At 41.4% G+C, this 18432-nt stretch overlaps 1 long non-coding RNA gene across 1 annotated transcript; it reads left to right on the top strand.

Annotated features, from left to right (window-relative positions):
* Positions 1-829: 829 nt before the first annotated feature.
* On the top strand, positions 830-13694 carry LOC134548654 (uncharacterized). Its single transcript, XR_010079851.1, has 5 exons — positions 830-1752; positions 5468-5522; positions 7990-8048; positions 9766-9855; positions 10900-13694. It is a non-coding gene; the product is annotated as an uncharacterized LOC134548654 (long non-coding RNA).
* The last annotated feature ends 4738 nt before the right edge of the window (positions 13695-18432 follow it).

Below are 18432 nucleotides of genomic sequence, written 5' to 3'. Positions count from 1 at the left end.
CTCACTGGTGACTGATCTTTCAAGTATTTGTGTATTTGTTGTGCCACTGTATCTTCTCTTGATTGCATCGTGTTAGGTTTTTGCTTGCTGCATATTATGTACGAAGTGGGGCAGAGAAGCCCTGTACATAAAAGAGGAGCATAAAAACTACACATCTTGTAAAGCACTGAATTGTTTCATAAAGCCTTCCTGCAGGAAAAACTGTTCTCCTTTCTGAATCACCATTTCTACATTTTTTTAATTAACATTTTTTTGGTTATTGCCTCAAGACTAAAAGCCCACTAGTTTTCAGTTGTTTAGTTTCCCAGCCAGTAGTAAAATTTTCCTTGGAAAGAAGCAGCATTTTATGGAAACCGTCAGTAAACTGTTTTTCTATGGAAAATATTTGAGTAGCCCTCCTCTGTATACATAGTTATAAAAATATTAGTGCAATATGTGCTAAGTGGGCAATACGAGTCTTTCAGCACAGAGCACCCACGTCTGCAATTTGCTGCTAAAAGCAAATTACTCTAGCAAGCCATTTGGCATAATAAGACATAGCAGGTGTTGGACCACATCTTCCAACAAACAAAAACCAGGCAATGACTACTTCACTGGAAAGAGCGGTTTAGCCAATTCTTCTGACCCACAGGAAAACAAATCTGCTGTCCTCCAGTGCAGGGTCTACATGCGTAGGACAAAAATCTTCCTAAGCACCAAAGACATATCTGATATTATGCTTGGAAAAGATCAAAACAGGCATGGACTTCTGAGATGAGATGTGAAACGCATCTCTCTGAACATTCCTCAATATACCATAATTATAAATAAGTACAAACAAAGTCTATTCCCTGCTGATTCTGAATGGAAAAGAGCTGGAGAGAAGATGAATAAAATGGTTGTATATGTTTTCTTTATAATTTTGGAATGCATTCAGGCTTCACACCAGGCAGCAGAGAGAGAGAAGCAGCAGACACCATTCTCATACTCAACTCATGCTTGGAAAGAGTGCAAATTTTGTCATCAGCATTGTCCACAATGGTGTCTTGACTCTGAGAACAGAATACATTTATGAACAGTGAAGGATTAAATCGCAAGAGGACAGATGAAAAGTAGTTTAATAGGGCAAGAGGCAATTTGGCTCATTGTAGTTTGTCAAGTTGGCACTTCAGATCTAAGCCAGCAGGAAGGTGGTCTTGCCTCCAGCCTCTTCATCTGCCTCTGCATTTCCATGATTTGTGAAGCCTGCAGCACCATTCACCTTAGTCTACCAGAACACTGATCATGTGTGAGTTTGCTAATGCACGTGACAGACACTTTACAGTTGATGTCACTGATGCCAGCCTAAGGTGACAGAGTTGTCTTATTCTGGGTATCCTTGAAAATCCTGTGGATACTTCTCATAGCTACTGTAAATGCTGTAATCACTACAGAGGGGATGACTGGATATTTCTATGTTGTTTTGTTAACTTCTCCTATAAACATCAGGAAATTAAGCTGGATGTTGTGTGGTAGTTGGCAATCTCTTATCTGGGGCTTTATTCATTTTTTTAATATTCTCATTCCCCCTTTCTACTTCCTTCCCTGCTAGATTTTCCACGGCAATATTAGGATGAATGTGTCTGTCAGTTTCAAGCTGTGACTTTTTTTTTCTGTTTTTGTAGAGCTGTCCCAAAGCATACCTGGGAGCTGGGAACATTAAAAAGAAAAGGAAGCAGAGTCCTCTGTAGTGTAAGATCGCTGGTCTTGCCTGTAACACGAACACCTGCTGAGGTAGGAGGAGGCTCATTAGGTGACTCTGACTCCCGCTGCCTTTGCTATTTTTGGGCCAGCTGTCATGTGCACAGGGTGATCTGCCTGGCCTTGACGTTTGGTATAGCATCTCAAGACCAACCCATTGTACATTTTCCCTCTCACGCCCTGCAACAGGAAGAAAGGCAGCTAACACTGTTGTGCTGCTGGACCAGACGTCCAATTAAGCAAGCATGGGCTGGATATGCCCAGGCAAGGGCTCTGGTGGGCAGAGAGGAGGAGAGTGTGCAAAGCCATTACCTCAGAGTGCCCTGCAAACCCTCCTCTTCACTTCTGCTGCATCTCTGGGAACTGCCAGGAAGAGCATCTGAGCTGCCTGCAGCTTTAACAGTATGGCACAGGGGAGCAGAGGTCTCCCAGGATTAATTAATGGGCATCCCGAGAACACATTCTCATTATAGCTATAGCACTAGGGTTTTTCCTCATTTTGCAGAACATCAAAAGTATTAGCTATCATGTGGGGTGGAGGCAGGGAGGAGTGGGGAAGGCAGAGGCTGTGGTCAGAGGGAAGCAACATGGACTGGGAGATTGAATCTGACCCTGTCAGAGGCTGTCACAGGACTTAATATTGCATTTATTTAAACTGGGTTTTCTCTGATATAACATGTCTGACTTTGGGGGAATGAGCCAAGGTTTTGAGGGGTGTGTGGATCCCTTGGGGAATGAAATGCCATTGATAATAAAGAGCTCATGCTGACAGCCTCCACCACAATTTTTATTTGTTTGTAGCTGCTCATTCTTTGTTAGAACACAGAAATGGCCAGGCACGTGTGTTTTGTTCCTTTCATGTGATTTTCCCCACCAGTCAGCATGGCTTATGCTCAATTAATTCCATCAATATACGGTCCCCTCCAGCCTCATCTGCACATGTGTAGCATGACAGGCAGTTGTGAATATACCACTAACTGTGTCCAGACAAAGGCGTGAGGAGGCTCCACGAGGGGTCTATTAACTCCACAGACAGACTGCAGCTTCGTCTTGGGCACAGTCCCTTTGCAGGAGGGGTTTCTTTTTTGGTGAAACATTTAGTAAAACGTGTTTCCTCCCTCCTGGTGAATTAACTGCCACTTGGTAGCTGGCGAGCGGCAGCACTGCCGTCTGAACCGCACCTGATGAAACACCAGGGTAGCTGGACATGCTTCTCAGTGCTCACAAGCACATACAGAACACAAGCTCCCAGCCTGGGAGAGCTCAGGAGTCCACCCTGGGTGATCAAGTGGGGCTGGTGAGTGTTCTGATAAAGAAGATGCTCCGACCATGTTCTGTCCCATCAATACGATTATGCAGTGATGACTTTCTCTGAGAGAGCACTGAAGTGCAGAGCCATCATTTAATCTTTTTCTTCATAAAAGGGCAACAAATTCACTGATATCTCGGGTCCATGTGATCCCCTCAGCAGTGAGGCAACGTGCTTGCAAGTGGACTTCAATGTTCTGAAGAACAGGGAGGAAAATAAGAACAGCATTTTTCAACTGAAAAAATAATCTTTCTGTGCACTGGGTATTTCAGAGGCATGAAGCTGTACTAATTGGGGCACAGTGTAATGACTAATCCCATTAGAAGTGGTGTTTACAGATTACCTGCTTGTTTGAGGGACTAGAAAGCAAAGTAGAAATAAAAAAAAAAGTCAAAAAGAAGGGACAATATTATTTTAGAACTGCTGTGACACGAGAATGTGAGAGATGTTAGTTATATTGAAACACTCTTTCAGCCGACAAGGTCACTTGTGGCAATAATCCGCTCATTAGAGGTGTAATCCATCACTCAAGTAATATCAATTTAGTGCCAGGGTTTTAATGCAGGTTGTACTAATCATTAGCGGCAGTTTGTCAACTGCATAATTCACCAGGGATTGTGGGTATGCATGATTTAGCAGGTGACCCTTGACCTCAGTGGAGTAAGAAGCCTGCCTTAGAGGCAAAATCAAGAGGGACAAAAAGCAGTGCTCACTCATGAACAATTATTATGCTTAACAGCATGACTGTCATTTTAGAGGGAAAGGGAAAAAACAGTATGTACTGAATAATGAAGGATTAAAATTCACCTGAGACTTGGCTCTGGCTATAATGCTGGAGTCACCACCCTCGCTTAGGGGGGCAGGAAGAAGACAACACTTTTTTTTATTGTTTACTTAATGGCCCCTTAGCTAATATCTAAGAGCGAGAAGCCCTTCTGCCATGCAAAACATGAGAGGTGATCACAGCAACAGACTTATTTATTCTTCTGCTGTGAAAATGTTGGTTTGCTCCCATCTCTATCCCAGGTGCCAAACACTGGGATTGACCCATGACTGTCATAGGTGAAAAGTATTAGTTAGGAAAGTCTGCATTAGTGTCAGACAGGTAGAGGTTTTCCCCTCAGGCTGTCAATTCATTTGGAGGGAAGAGGAGAATAACCTGAAGTGAATTTCTGTGCCCACCTGAAATCTACTCAGAGAGTTAAATGCAGAGTTTGATTTACCAATCATTATAAATGTAGTATAGCATCATATTCTCTGTTTCAACTATTGGAAAAATCCATTTTTTTCACATCCCACTTGGGAAGTTATCAGTGTCTAGCCTTGCTGTATTGCTGCTCTGTTTTACAATAGGAATAATCCTCCTGAAATCTGGCAACTAGGACCAGTTAAGTGCCCTAAGCTTTACTGTAATTAAGGTACTTTTTTGCTTGCAATAATTCAGAATAGACTCTGGCTTAAAAACTGAAATTTAACAAGTGATTAAGCCTGTAATGTGCTCTAATTGATTTTGGTATTTTGAAAGTGGGGGTTGGGTGGGAGAAAGAAGAAAGGGGTCAAACAACTCAGTAATTTAACAGAAAAAGTGACAAGTGATCTTGCATGTTAGGCTCTTTCCAGCTGGAGTTTTAATATGCACACCAGCTTCCTGGTTGTAAGGCTTTCTAATAATCTGTCTGTACTTGAAGTCTGTGCTTACAATTAAAAATGATGCTTGGAAGGAAGGAAAGGGGCTGACCAAGTCTGTTTGCTAGCTAAACGTTTTGAAATGTCACTGGCACTGTCAACAACAAGTTTACATCACAGCCCTTGCCAGCTCTGAAAGAAGAGGCAAAGAGTGTGGTGTCCCATCGGGAAGGGAAGGGAAGATCCAAGGTTCTTAGGTACCCTTAGTCAAAAAGAAACAACAAAAATCAGAGGGCCCACAAAAAGTTGCAAAGTTTTATTAATGAATTATACACTTGGCATGGAAATTGGTATATGTTAGTCCCTTATCTTTTAATATAAACACATGGTTGTTGGTTTTGAATAGATAGAGAAAAAAAAAGAGAGAGAGATAGGCAGAGAATAGGTAGAGTGAAAGAGAGAGATTAAAGAGAGGAAGTGAGGAAGTGAGGAAGGAGGGAAGGAGGGAAGAAGGGATGGAGGGAGGGAGGGAAGGAAGCAAGGAAGGAAGGAAGGAAGGAAGGAAGGAAGGAAGGAAGGAAGGAAGGAAGGAAGGAAGGAAGGAAGGAAGGAAGGAAGGAAGGAAGGATGATGAGGAAGGAAGGATGATCTCCAGCCCTGGTGCCAGCATCACTCCAGGTGATGGAGTGTCAAGGGCCCTGGCAGTACTGGGCTTTGTGGGGGTACCTTTTATAGATAAATTTACCCATCCTAGGGCTAAGTTTCTTGCTTTTGATGTAAATTAATTATCATGCACTTTTCTTTTTTTTCTAGACCTTGCTGGAAGAGGACCTTTGGAAGTCTTTGGTTGTCTTGCTCCCTCCTGACAGTACGTCTGCCCCTCAATCTCATTCCTGCCCTTGTGCTGTACTGAATTGTTCTTACCTCTAGGAACCAGAACAAGGGTATTTGTCCCAGAAAAGTGCTGCCCTTCTCCAGCCAAAACACGATCATTCTTGTCTGATGCACAACATGGTCTTACCAGCAGTCTTTGGTTGGTTCCATGGCTAGCTGGCTGTTGGTTTTTAGGAAATACATGTTAGCCCCTTACCTTCTGGGCTTCTTCAGGAAGGAAGGCAGGAGAAGGCAAGAGGGCACAGCCACCAGGCACCAAGAGCAGCCAGATGGCAAAAATAACAGTGAATAATAATACTGAGGATTAAAATTTGTGACTACTCTCTTTCAGAGGGAGCTAGGGCACTGCTGGATTGTTCCCATTTCTAGTGCAACATGAGCAAAGACAGGGAAAATAGGAATTTTCCTGCAGTTCTGTAGGAATTGGCAGTACCTACAAGAGAAAAGAGTGAAAATTGTCCATTAAGAGGTATTGACACCATCTAATTTGAGGGATGCTTTCTCTGTAATGTAGGATAGAGGACTAGGGTCTTTCAGCAGGTTTCTGTCTGCTTAAGTCACATTCCTGCTTTAAATTATCTTCCTCTCATGTATGTCCATGGCCTTTGGTAGATGCACAAGAGAAAGGCTCTGGTTCTCATGCCCAGGGCAGTCTGGGTTCTCTTGGTACCTTCTGCAGAGGCATGATGCTGTGGTGTGCTTTATTTAGCTGCCATGTGTGTTTCCTTGGCTGGGAAACTACCTGAGGGAGGTCCTGTCAGTGCCATCAGTGGAGCCCTTAGTGTTCATCTGCTCTAAGAAGGGTGTCTAGTGTGAGCTGAATTGCTAAATTTAGGTATTTGTGCTGAATCACATCCAAAGTGATGTTCTCCTTGCTCAAACAAGGGGAGAAGCAGGAAATGGAAGTTCAGCACTGGGTCAAACCTTGATTGCAGTTCAGTCACACTTAGTGATTCCTGTTGTCTCATGTATTTAGATTATCTGGATTTTTGGGTAGGAACTGTCTCCTACCACAAAGGACACTGCACTTCCAAAATAAAAAAATAATTAAAATTCTATAAGAATATCATATAGTCAACAGTTCCTGTGTGAAAAAAAGACAGCTTTTAGGAAAAGAACAATTTTTCTTCCATCAGATATAAGATACTAAAGTCTTTCCTCATACAGAGAAGGCAATGAATCCTGCCAACATTTGTCTAATGAGTTAGCATTCTTTGTTGGAAGTCAAAAACCTTCATGGCTTCAGGCAATATTATTGCCCATGGACCTGAGAACAGTAAAGCTCATGTCTCCTGTGTACTGGCCAGAAAAGCAGGCAGACATAAGCTGTGCTTCTGTTTATGTGTCTACATTTCGATCAAGTCCTTAACATAACTGTATTTTCTGTAAGAGTTCTTTTTCTTTTTTTGTTTTTGTCTTTTTAAGTTCAAAAGCTGCTGTTAGTAGGAAATTGGGAAAAAACCTCAAATGAAGCACTATACTATCAACAACGTGTTGATATTTAGATATATCTGAGGACAGCACAGTGCCCATCTGGACTGCCTTAACAGCACAGTTAATTGCATTATATATGGAGAAGGGATTCAAAAGAACAAAGAATTGAAGCTGTTCTGTTTAAGTAGCCGATTGCTGTGGTGTCTAAGCACAAGAGTAGATCAGAGCATAAAAAAAGCAGATTGCTAAAAGCTATACATCCCAAATCTTATGCATAACTTTGTATAGAGATGAATGAAACAAGCTGAGCTTCAAGCTGGAATATTAGTGACAGCAGATTTACTCCCTCTAATTGTTTTCAAGGACACCAACTTCAATGATTTCCGAAGTGAGCTATGACCATCATGGATGGACTCCACAATATTTGCTGATGTTTCTTGCACAGTTGCTAGTCATGTGGGACAGGGTTTTAAAGATATCTTCTAGCCTCAGGAGGATGACCTAGTGGGGGTTTCAAAAATATGTAACCACTAAACTCACAGGAAAATCCCATACCAGCAATCCCACAAGCTGTCTGTGGTCAAGTATCTAGATACTCTACAAAAATCTGGGCTCTCCTGGTGGCCTGTGGGTGGAACCTAGCTTGTAAGCTTGTTTTATTTTTTTTTGCAGAGGAGGGAGAGGCCACATCGGGGCAGGGGGAGGGGGGGTGGTCTGCATTATCTGCTGGCAGCCCAGGCTGGAAGTGTAGGTGCATTTTGTCTGCTGCTGCTTGGGAGGTGCTGCTTAGGGCAGAGAGGTGCTGGGAAGGGCATGTCCCTGGATGGCAACTCCTTCTGCCATGACTGGGGCAAAGGGGGAAAGCTGCTTGAGCCTCCTTGCCGGGTGAGCAGATTGAGGGATGATGCTTCTTGTTGCTGGAACAGTGCTTGGGAAATTGTGAGGTCCCCAAATCTGTAGTTAAATCAACCTGATGACTGTGGGTCTGCTTTTCCTCCATATTTCAGGTGCATCATGGCACTGAGGATCATTAGCTTCTTCTCAATGTACTATCCTAGCACTGCTGGTAAGCGACTGCTGGTTTGGTGGAGGGACACCAATTAGCAATGATCTGTAAGACTGAAAATGGAAGAGAAGTGGGTTCACAAGATATGACAGTTGCTGTTTCCTGGTGTTTGCACACAGAAATTTGCTATATAGCTAAGAGCACAGCAGGTAGCCCACATGCTGATTCAACCCCCACAGTCTCTCCTCGAGATAATGCCTCCCTGGGAGAGCTTGAAGCATGCGGAAAGCATGCGTGCAAACAACTGCAGCCAGTGAAATCATGGGTCAGAGACAGGGACAAACCTGTGTCTGTGTGGGATCTTGTTTAAACAGGCCTAACCTCATGTGACCATGGAGCCAGCAGCATCCCAGCTTCTCAAGCATACTGCCATACTGATTTCCCAGAGGAGCACTGCCCATAAAATGGCCAGGTGGCCCTCCTGTGAGGATTAATCAGCCAGCATGTGGCACCTAGGGACATCTGGTCTGCGTGAGGGCAGCTGAGACATCTCCATGGGCAGACCAGTGCAGCACAGCATGTGTAGGGCAGAGACCATCCCTGCCAGCAGCTCCATCTCATCCAGCAACTCCATCCCTGCTGGAGTTGGGAAGCTGCAACAAAAGGCACGGTGTCCATCCTACCTTGTCTGCAAGCCCAGCATCTCATCCAGTGTCAACAGCATCCCTCTGGGTGCCAGTGTCAGTATTAAACTTGATTTGAGTGAAGCCTTTGGTATATTGGCTTGTCAGTTTTGATCTTCCTGGGTTTACTTTTGTTTCTTCTGGAATTTATTTACATCTGCTGATTTCCTCTGAAATGTCTGATTTCTAACTGTATTTTCTTTATTTGTCTTTCTTGGGTTTTTGTTCGGTTGGTTTTTTCATGGTGGTGTTTTTTCAGAAGCTATCTTTTCAAAAAACTGTCATTGCTGCCTCCACAGATGCTCCAACAATACCAGGTGCAGAAGTTTATGAGTGTCCAAGAGTGTAACCATTTTCTAGCAAAATTTGATATATAAGATAATGTGTCTGTACACGGAATTGAAACTTTTAAAATGGCTCTGTACATTCAAACCCAAGTTGTTGGACTCATTAAAACTGACATATGCAAACATTTCAACTACAAAAATTCAGTTACTGATCTCTGTTAAATTCCAGGCAGCGGATGACACTTAGAGCCTGCTAAAGAAAAAAATGCTAGTCTTTTTTTTCCCCCACTGCTTTTAGTATTTGCTCAGTATCATTAATATAAATATGCAATCATCAAAATCAACACAACTGAAGTTAACAGAGCAACTCCAGATTTACATCAGTGTAAATGAGAGCAAAACTTGATCACTCGCATGTAATTTATCTTTAATTCTGGTTTAAGTCTCTCTCATCTTGCTGAATAAAAACTGATGTTCTTCTCACACACAATCTGTATACCATTCATTAGTGTCTTTTCTGTTTGGAAGAAAGATTGGAGCCTGTGGTAATGAAAGCTCAAATCCTGGGGAGCAGTACACATGGTGTTTTGTTTTAACTAAATGCTGTATTGGTATTCTCATGAGTGGCTTTGCATTACTTGAACATTTATGAGTAGCTTGAACTAATAAATCTCTAATTAGCACTAATTACTAATTAGGTTATTGATTCCTCTGACTGTGGACTCCTCACTGGCTTTATTCATAAGCAGAATGTTATTTTAAAAATTCTTGTGGATATATCCTCAAACAAGATCACTCTTGCCACAGAAAGAAGCAGTGCAGCAGGCTCCGGGCAGCCTCCCTGTCAGAACAACACCGGGGCTTATTCAGCCTGAATAGGTCTGCTGAGGAGCAGAGGTACTTTTTTTTTTCTAATTGACCTGTCAGAGCACTGCCTGCTTGCCCAGGTGCACTGGAAAACCCAGCACTTTTCTGCTTTTTTGCCTGATGGATGCCTACTGTTTGCACCCTTGGCTGTGCCATGGGCTGTGCTCAGCTCCAAAGGGTGGCTGATGCTCTTCTGAAGGTGTTCTGGGGCAGTCATGCTCATTTTGGTCTCATGACGAGACCTAAAGCAGATCTGCTGGAGCAAGTTGATGTACTCTGCTTTGCTTCCCACAGTCTGGCTTTCTTTCTGTTTGTCCTCTTACTGGTAACAAAAGCCCTTCTGAATCCTTGTACTCTCAGAAGTGTTTCCCCTCCCATTCTCCCATCTCTCTCTAGCAGCTGTCCTGCTCACTATCTACCTGATGAGCCAAAAGGGGTTGTAAAATCTTTGCTCAGGAGCCTGCATTTACATGGCATTCCCAATAGCTTTTTTCAGAAACAGCCCTTCCTGCCCCAAAAGGATCAGGAGCTCCATAATCTCATTTTTTGCCCCAAAAGCTCAGAGAACTGGACTTCCAAGGTGCAGTACTCATGCAGGAAGCACTTTTCTTATTGCTCCCATCACTGCCACACCAACTCACCAGTCTTCTCCCAGTTTCTCACACCTACAAATTAATTCATAAAAGAGTTTTAGTTTTGTATGGTTTATTGAGGATCACAGTTATCATACTGTCTGCTAACTTCTTTCACTTGAAGGCAGAACACACAAGTGGTTGAAGAATTTTGGCTTTCTTCACTGACAGTAGTGATTTTATCTAGAAATGACTGATTGCCTCTCTGTTAGGACTGGCAGGAGAGGTCAAGTGAAACACCGCTTTATTCAAGCACCAGGCCGTTTCACTCACAGAGGTTTTGCACATGGTACATCTTCAATTTGCAAACCCATACAAGTGCAAAATCAGGCTTACTTCTGGTTGGCATTATCTGTGAGGAACATGTAAAATCTCTCTTCTGGTGACTGCCCTCTCTTTCTGTTTTCTTATGCAACCCATTGTGTTTGTTTTGATCCCACAGGTTCTGTGATGAGCCACTGTGGCACTACGATGGTGCTACACTGATGCTGACGTTCTCACCAGCAGACTCCAGGCCCTGCTGAGCTTTGCAGTTGCATGCACATAACTCCATAGGACAACTGTGGGAGATGTCTGCGTGTGGCAGCCAGGGGATGAGCTCCCTGTGTAGCAACATCTGGGGACCAGAAACTGAGTATTCTTGGCTACAGGCCCTTGACTCTGAAATATGATCTTCCCTCCCTTCTGGTCCGTCTTTTCACAGAGCAAAGGAATAAAGAAGGGAGCTAAGTATCTCTGGATGGAAGTCCAGTCAGCTAATTAATATCAATGAGGTGCGTGTTATTTTTAGTTATTGCAGATGTGCTCATACCTCATTAGCTTAAACACTTTAAAGCAAATAAATAACAGCTTCTGTCATGCTTAAAGGAAACATTTTATAAAGAGGTTATTGATCTGGACTTCAGAGAAACCTGGTGGGAAATCTGTAAGGCTTCTTCTTCCAGAGGAGGGAAAGGAGGGGAAGACATTACAGAAGTAAACTAAATGTGTCCTCTTTTGTAATGCACATTAAGAAGCCAAAAGGGTGATCTGTTTCCAGGTGGGTCTGGTGGGTTTGAGTTCCTGGGTTGGTTCCTCTGATGGAGACACTTTGTAGACCCAGTGAGCCAACTTGAATATCTTCCTGTGAGTTGTTCTGGGGAGACGGTCCAGAAGAAAGGGTTTGTCTGGAGCCTGCAGGAGGAATATTTCTTTGACCCTGATTACCTGATATTTTAATTTCCATATTTAGCAAGCATCCCAGATGTGTGTTGCAGGAAATAAGTAACTTGTCAGTGGTTTTGAGGTTTCTCGGCAAAAAGAAGATTACGTCGTTTTACACTGAAGTATTGAAGGGAGTGTTTTATATTTTGAATGCTAATGAGCACAGTTTTTTTCAGACGGGAGCCATAAAACTGTCATTATGTCAGTGGTATGTCTTTGTTCTTAGCTTTGCTGGTGCTAATCAAAGACAACAGTGGTATATTTTGAGTTAATACTGTAACAAGAGGAATGGCATTAGTGGTCATCATCATGAGTGACTCCTGGACATGTGGTAATAATTTCTTAAGTGTTTCTGAATAGTAAATGAGTGAGGGAGAGGGAGTTCAGCTGCAGCGCTGTGCAGAATGGAATGTATCATTCAGCTGGAATGATAGATCCACAGCTCACATTCGAGAAGTTGTAAAAACAAAATCTTTTTAATATAATTAACATATCTTCTTCCACAGTCCCTCTTTCTTCTTCAGCATCTGACTTTGCCTTTTTATTTGGAATAAAGCAGTTACTTTTAGCATAAGGGCTGCAGGAGTGCAACCATCTTATGTTCTTAGGCAAATCATTCCAAGTGAGAAACCAAGCTCTCATCCTTTAAGTATTTTAGTTTTGCATAGTTGGATGTAAGTTTGAGAGCCTTCAGTTGAAATGGCATTTTCTTTCTTGTAAATAGATGCCCCCAGATTTGGTAAATATATGGAAATAGAATTGGTAACATTATAAATTTAAGTGCCAGTTTTCTTAGGGAAAAAAATTACCACCGAAACCTTTTTTATTATCAGTCAGGCAGTTTTCATTTATTTGGTGAGGCAGTATGTTTGCATTGGCTGGCAGGCTCACGAATGGCTCCTGCATAACGAATCATACATTTTAAAAATTCTTTCCAAAGCTTTTATGAAAACACAAAAAGTTAAATAACTTTAACACAGTTATGTGATCAGTCTGATTAAGTTAATGCATTTAGTTTAAGTAACCCCAGTGGGGTTTCAGCAGTACTGTATGTTCCAGAGAAGGGAACAATTGGTGCATTTTCACTGTCTGACTGTGTTTCTCAGAGAATGCTGAACAATATTAAACATTCAGAGGCTGCATTTTCCCTTTGTTTTGACAAATGCTAATAAGTAGCTAACTGCAAGAGAGGGGGAAAAAATCCTAATTCAAACCAGTTGTGTGATGGTCAAACTCAGCAAATTCCCTGACCAACAAGATGTAATCTGGGAAGAAAAGAGTGGAGTGGTAGCCTTTGCTAGCCTTTGAAATCACTAATAAAGTCATTAGACAATGTTTAGCTGAAGAGAAATGACTAAAGCCAGAGAAAGACTATTCTGAGGAGCTCTCAGAAGGAACATTAGTGAGCTTTGGTTTCTAATTAAGTGGTATTATTAGGAGCTTTGATAAAAGTCCTTGCGTATGTGACATCTTGTATTTCTCTGTGTATCAAGAGTTGAAGAGAAACTAAAAAAAGAGAGACTTTTTAATGATAATACCTGAAAAGTGTTTTTCAGCAGACCCATACATCATTGTCAAGTGAAAAGATTAAACTTTATTGTTTCTTTTTGAACCAAGAACTCAAGGTGAGTGGAAATGTCTTGAAATGCAAAGTAGTTTGGCAGATAAAGTAAAATAGAGATGAAAACAGACAATAAAAAGACATTGGCTGTAATAGAGGAAAGAGAAGGGAAGTTCACTCTTTAATGTTGCTGGGAGAACTTTCTTTTTTGCTATTAATGATAGTATTTAAGTGTTACAATTACAAGCTTTTATTGAAACGAAACATTTCATTTAAGGAATGGCACCAAAATCAGTTTTGTGTGTAATATGAAGCATTAGTTATGTGATGCTGCTGCCAAAATAAACCCCACCATTCATTTAAAATATCAGGAAACTCCATTTGAGAGGGTAGTTATACATCCATTGAGGATACTCTGTATATTATTTTTCCTTGGTATTAATAAAGTCTATTAACAACATAACTGCAATTGATTCATAATGTCACATTTGTTTGCAAGTAATGGATGTAAGGTTAAAATGGTTTAACTATTACAATGTTTGAAAATGATTGCTGTTCCCTAAAGCCTCCTTTATTTTTATTACAGATTTTTTCCCCTTCAGCAACCAGTTGTTTTGCAGTTGTTAAACTGCTTTCAGCTGTAGATGCTCTGTATTATCAAGATAGATGGGGTTTGGTGTGGGATTTCCACAAAGGTTGGTTGCTGAAAAAGTAACTTTCACAGTGTGCCCTTGAAAGCTTTATTTAACTTGACCTTAATAGGACAGGCTGCACTGATTTCTACAGAATGAAATCTATCTAGTTTTCTATCAAATTCTGGGCTGTTTTGGGGAGCCTCCTCTGCCTGCCCGTTGGCACATGAAATGTGCGCCTCTGACCCCAAAGCATTTGATCTGCTCGCCTCTGTGCTGGTGGCTGGCGAGGTCCGTGGCTTGGGCTGCCTTTTCTAACCAGGACACAGAGGGTTTTGTTTGCCTCTTTCTGCTCTGCTTACAATGGCCATGAGGATGCTGCCACACTGCGAGTGCCTGAGCACTTCCCTTTTGCTCTGGCAGTATGTCATTCCCCTATCCATGTCCACCTGTTGTGAAAAAAAGCAATCCCTGAAAAACTCTGCTAGGGAACAGGCAGACATGAGGAGCAGGCATTGGGCACTTGGACTTTCGTTGCTGAGTTCTGAGTTCCTGGGAAGAATGTTGCCAACTCTATCAGAACCTTTCTTGTCATCTTAATTCACAATTCATCCTGAGTAGAGATTTTTTTTATCTAGGATTGAGACAAAAATGCTTACAAAAGCAGATCACGTGGCACATAAGTCTAGCTTTAAAATGGGTTGGGCAAATAGTCCTTGCAGGTACAGGCACATAATTTGTAAAAACCTGTTTTGCCCATTATCTTCTTTTGCAGTCTCATTCGACAATAATTCTATTTCAGAGAGAGTCACAGCTTGTGTGTCAATCTGTACTTTATTCATAATATATAGGAAGGGTTGGATATTTGTTTGTTTAAGGGGAAAAAATAGAAAAGAAATAGTTTTATTAAAAAAAATATATGTTTGAAAGAAAGAACACCCCTCAAATTCTTTCATCTAAATCACTATCAGTAACACAAAGTATCAAAAGTGAATTTTTAAAAAAAATCAAATTTAATTCTTTCTCACTGTACAGTTGCAATTTCGTGACTTTTTAATTGGTCAGTGAAAATATTACAGATTGGTGGACCTCATTTTGTTTTTGATCACCACCAGTTAATTTCACTCTTTGATTACCATACACTGACCATGCAATTGCAGAGGGTTGCAGTTGCTATAGGTTTTGTGTGGATGGCACTCAGCAAACCTTGTGATGCCTGGCCATTGAAAAACTTGGACAGATGGAGTTTTGGACTGCAAATACAACAGGATGGTATTTAGTTGGTTTTAACAAAAGTATTTTAATAGATATTTTCAAGAAATTATGGGCTCTCAGATTTTGAAACAGTATGTATTTCTAGCCCCCAGAAAGCTCAAATTCTAATTGTTCGGCTTCTTTGAACAGTGTTCTGAATTTTCACATCTTGTTATTACAGGGCTTTCTACCAACCTGACCACATAACAGGGGTACTCCTGGCACAACTGCACATGCAGTAGAGGAATTGCGTTCATTACCTGTATCAGTTTCCAAATGGCACATAATTTGTACACAAACTTAAACCATAGCCTGGCAAGCTGATCCAGCATGTCAGTGGATCTAGAAGATCAGCCTGTTTTCAAAAGGTCTCATCTACTTTGTACAGGGTTTCAAAAAGGAGTCATGTTTGGGGGTTTTCTGTTGGTTTTGTTGTCCTCATTGAGGTTTGCAGGGAAAGTCACAAATCGACTCATATGCTGAGTCAGGTCTAGTGAGTATTTTAGATGCCATTTATAACGTTTTTTAAAAGCAAAGTAGCCTAATCACATTTACAAGAGCAGTGACTCCACATGCAGGCAGCATTCCCATCGCACAGGCAGTGGATGGTGCACCAGGAGAACACAACTGTGGTGGAGAGCAGTTAATCTTTGCCAACACTCTGTGCAGTGACAATACTGGATAACATTGGAAAGTGTCTGCTTTCAGATTTGTTAACTTCAGAGAGCTCTACAGTGACACGATTGTGTTAAAGCCAGTGCTCATGTCTGGAAAGAGCAGAAAGCTGAGGCTGAAATCTATGAGTCTCATTGTTCCCAGAGGTGCAGTGATGGGCTGCACTTTACAGTGCTGTATCTCACTTGGAAAGCACCTACTCTGAGTGACATAAACTCTTTGTTAATATGTATAATCGACTTCAGCAACACTTAAATGCCTAGAGAAAATAAGGCTTGGGCACTTGAGAATATTAACTACCTAATTTCAAACACTTTCTTAAAAGTTTTACTTATGTGTGGTTTGCCAACATTAACATTAAACTTTTGACTTTTTAAGCTGCTTCTGTGATCAATTATTTTTATTAAGCAGAATTAGTCCTTAGAAAGCTACAACCCAAACTGCAAGACTACAACCACAATCTTCTCAAATCGGTGGCTCAGGCAATTTGTTAACATTGGGGATGACATGCCACTCTAATAACTTTGTAATTAGGAAAAAAGGAGGTATTGTCAGTCCATTTAAAAAAATTACTTTATGGACTGCTTTGCATAAAATAAAATTTAAAAAAATAAAGGAGAACAACTATTTTATTTTGCTTTTTTTCTGCAATGCTGCAATGCTTTGGCTACAGTGATGTCCATCCTGGGCTGATTTCTTTGGAGCCCCGTTTGGGATTATCTAGAGTGACTGACAGGTACTGATAAGAAAAGCTGATGGTGGGAGAGGATGAGGGCTTGCTCTGAGGCACAGACTGACTCCTAGTCTGCCTGGCATGAGGCTTCCTCAGCTCCTTGCAAGCCAAATAAATCCCAGCTGGATAAGGCAGGTCCCTGCTCTGTGCTGTGTGTCCTGGAGGTGTCCCCATTTTCAGCTGCCATGCATCCTGGGCTGTTGGTGGACTCCTCCACCAGCCTTGCTCTCTGTGGGAATGGTGGTTTAGTTTTGTGTCTTCTGCCTAACCACCAACTGAGGCAGTGACAGCAACAAAATATCTTTGAGGCTACTATCTCTTGCTCTGCCAAACAGGCTTTAGATTTGTCCAGACACTCCAAAATTATTAGGATGTGGTAGAGAACCCACATTGAGTCCCTCAGAAGATCTGCTGCTAAAATCTCTTCTCTTTCAGAAAAGCATTTTAACTGTGTCTGTCATATTCTACTAACTCCTTATCCCCCTTTCCCTAAAGTAAAACATAGTTGCTGAATGGCGGATGCTTAGTACAAGTAATATGTATAAAAATTTTCCAAAAAATAGGGGTTGATTTTCCTTTTACTGATCACTAATCTTCAGCTGAGAGAAGGGTATGTATTCCTTTGTGAGATGATTGTAGTTGTAGAAGGAGTAAAAGACTTCAACCCATCTGGAGTTCTAAAATAAAACACCTGTGATGTATATCTGACTTTCTTGTCTGTTTTGGCTATTTATGGCATGGGAAACTAGTCTGAGGCACTCTATAGACAGCATCTATACTCAGTATCCACCCCAGGATCATTAATCATATTCTAAAAATCATGTCCACTATCAAGGCTCAAAGTATTGATCCCTCTGTTTACTCTAGAAGGTGTTCACACAGCTGCTTTAGCCTGGTTTATAGGTAGGCAATATTAAGTGGGATAAATGCCACTGAATGCCACCATCATGATTAAGATATGAACTTCATGTGTGCAAATGTATCAGCACTGTCACATCTTCTCAGTGAAAGAAGACCTTAATGTCTCAGACAGACAGCTCAGTCCTGCTGTCATACCTGCCTCTGCACACCGTGTATCACAAGTTCAGTGACAGTCAATGACTGTCATTCTGTCAAATGGACTGATTCCCTTTGACATGTGCTGCCCTTTACCCCACTTTGGCAGTGGCAAGAAGCCATGCAGAAAATGTAAATAATATTAAAAGAGACCTTAGGGCACCTATGCAATTGCCTGAATAGCATAAGTCTGGTCTTGTGTAAGAGAGAATTAAGAGTTTTGATTTTTTTCCTTGAAGTCAAAGGATGCAGGATGGATCCTGGATATTATTATAGAGGGGTTCAAACAGCTGAATAATACCAGCATTTTTTATCCATCACATGATATTTGGTTAGGACTATTATATAAAACATAGTTCCACAAATCCACATTTTAAGTTGTATTTGGTCTTTTCAATACGATTTACAAAGTCCTTACATATTTGAGCAAGAATATGTTCTGACATCCCAGTATTCTCAGTAATGACTTCATTGTTCCTCACTTGATCTGGCAACATTAACATGTTTCTGAATGTGTTTAAAGCTCAAGGATTTCCAGGTTGCCATTGCTCATGCTCAGGAGAGGCATGACACATCTGAGCTATTCTTTTTGTCTTTTTTTTTTGTGATGACATACATTTCTGGGTACAGAAGTTATGCTATAAGGATAAATGACTGTGGTATTAAACCCCTAGTAGGAAGAACAGGAACGATATCCTTAAGCACTTGGAAGGAATGCAGCCAAGGCCCAAATGCTTTTATTTTTCAACTTCATCGATCAAAAGGTACTCTGTGTAAGATGCTAAATGACATCTGACATATCTGAAATGCTAGGATAAAACAGCAATAGCAAAAAAGCCTAACCAATAATAGGTAAGGTTT

This window comes from Prinia subflava, chromosome 3 (genome assembly GCF_021018805.1).
Source record: "Prinia subflava isolate CZ2003 ecotype Zambia chromosome 3, Cam_Psub_1.2, whole genome shotgun sequence".
NCBI lineage: Eukaryota > Metazoa > Chordata > Aves > Passeriformes > Cisticolidae > Prinia > Prinia subflava.
Note: the sequence above shows the minus strand (reverse complement) of the source record. Positions and strands in the feature narration are given on the sequence as shown.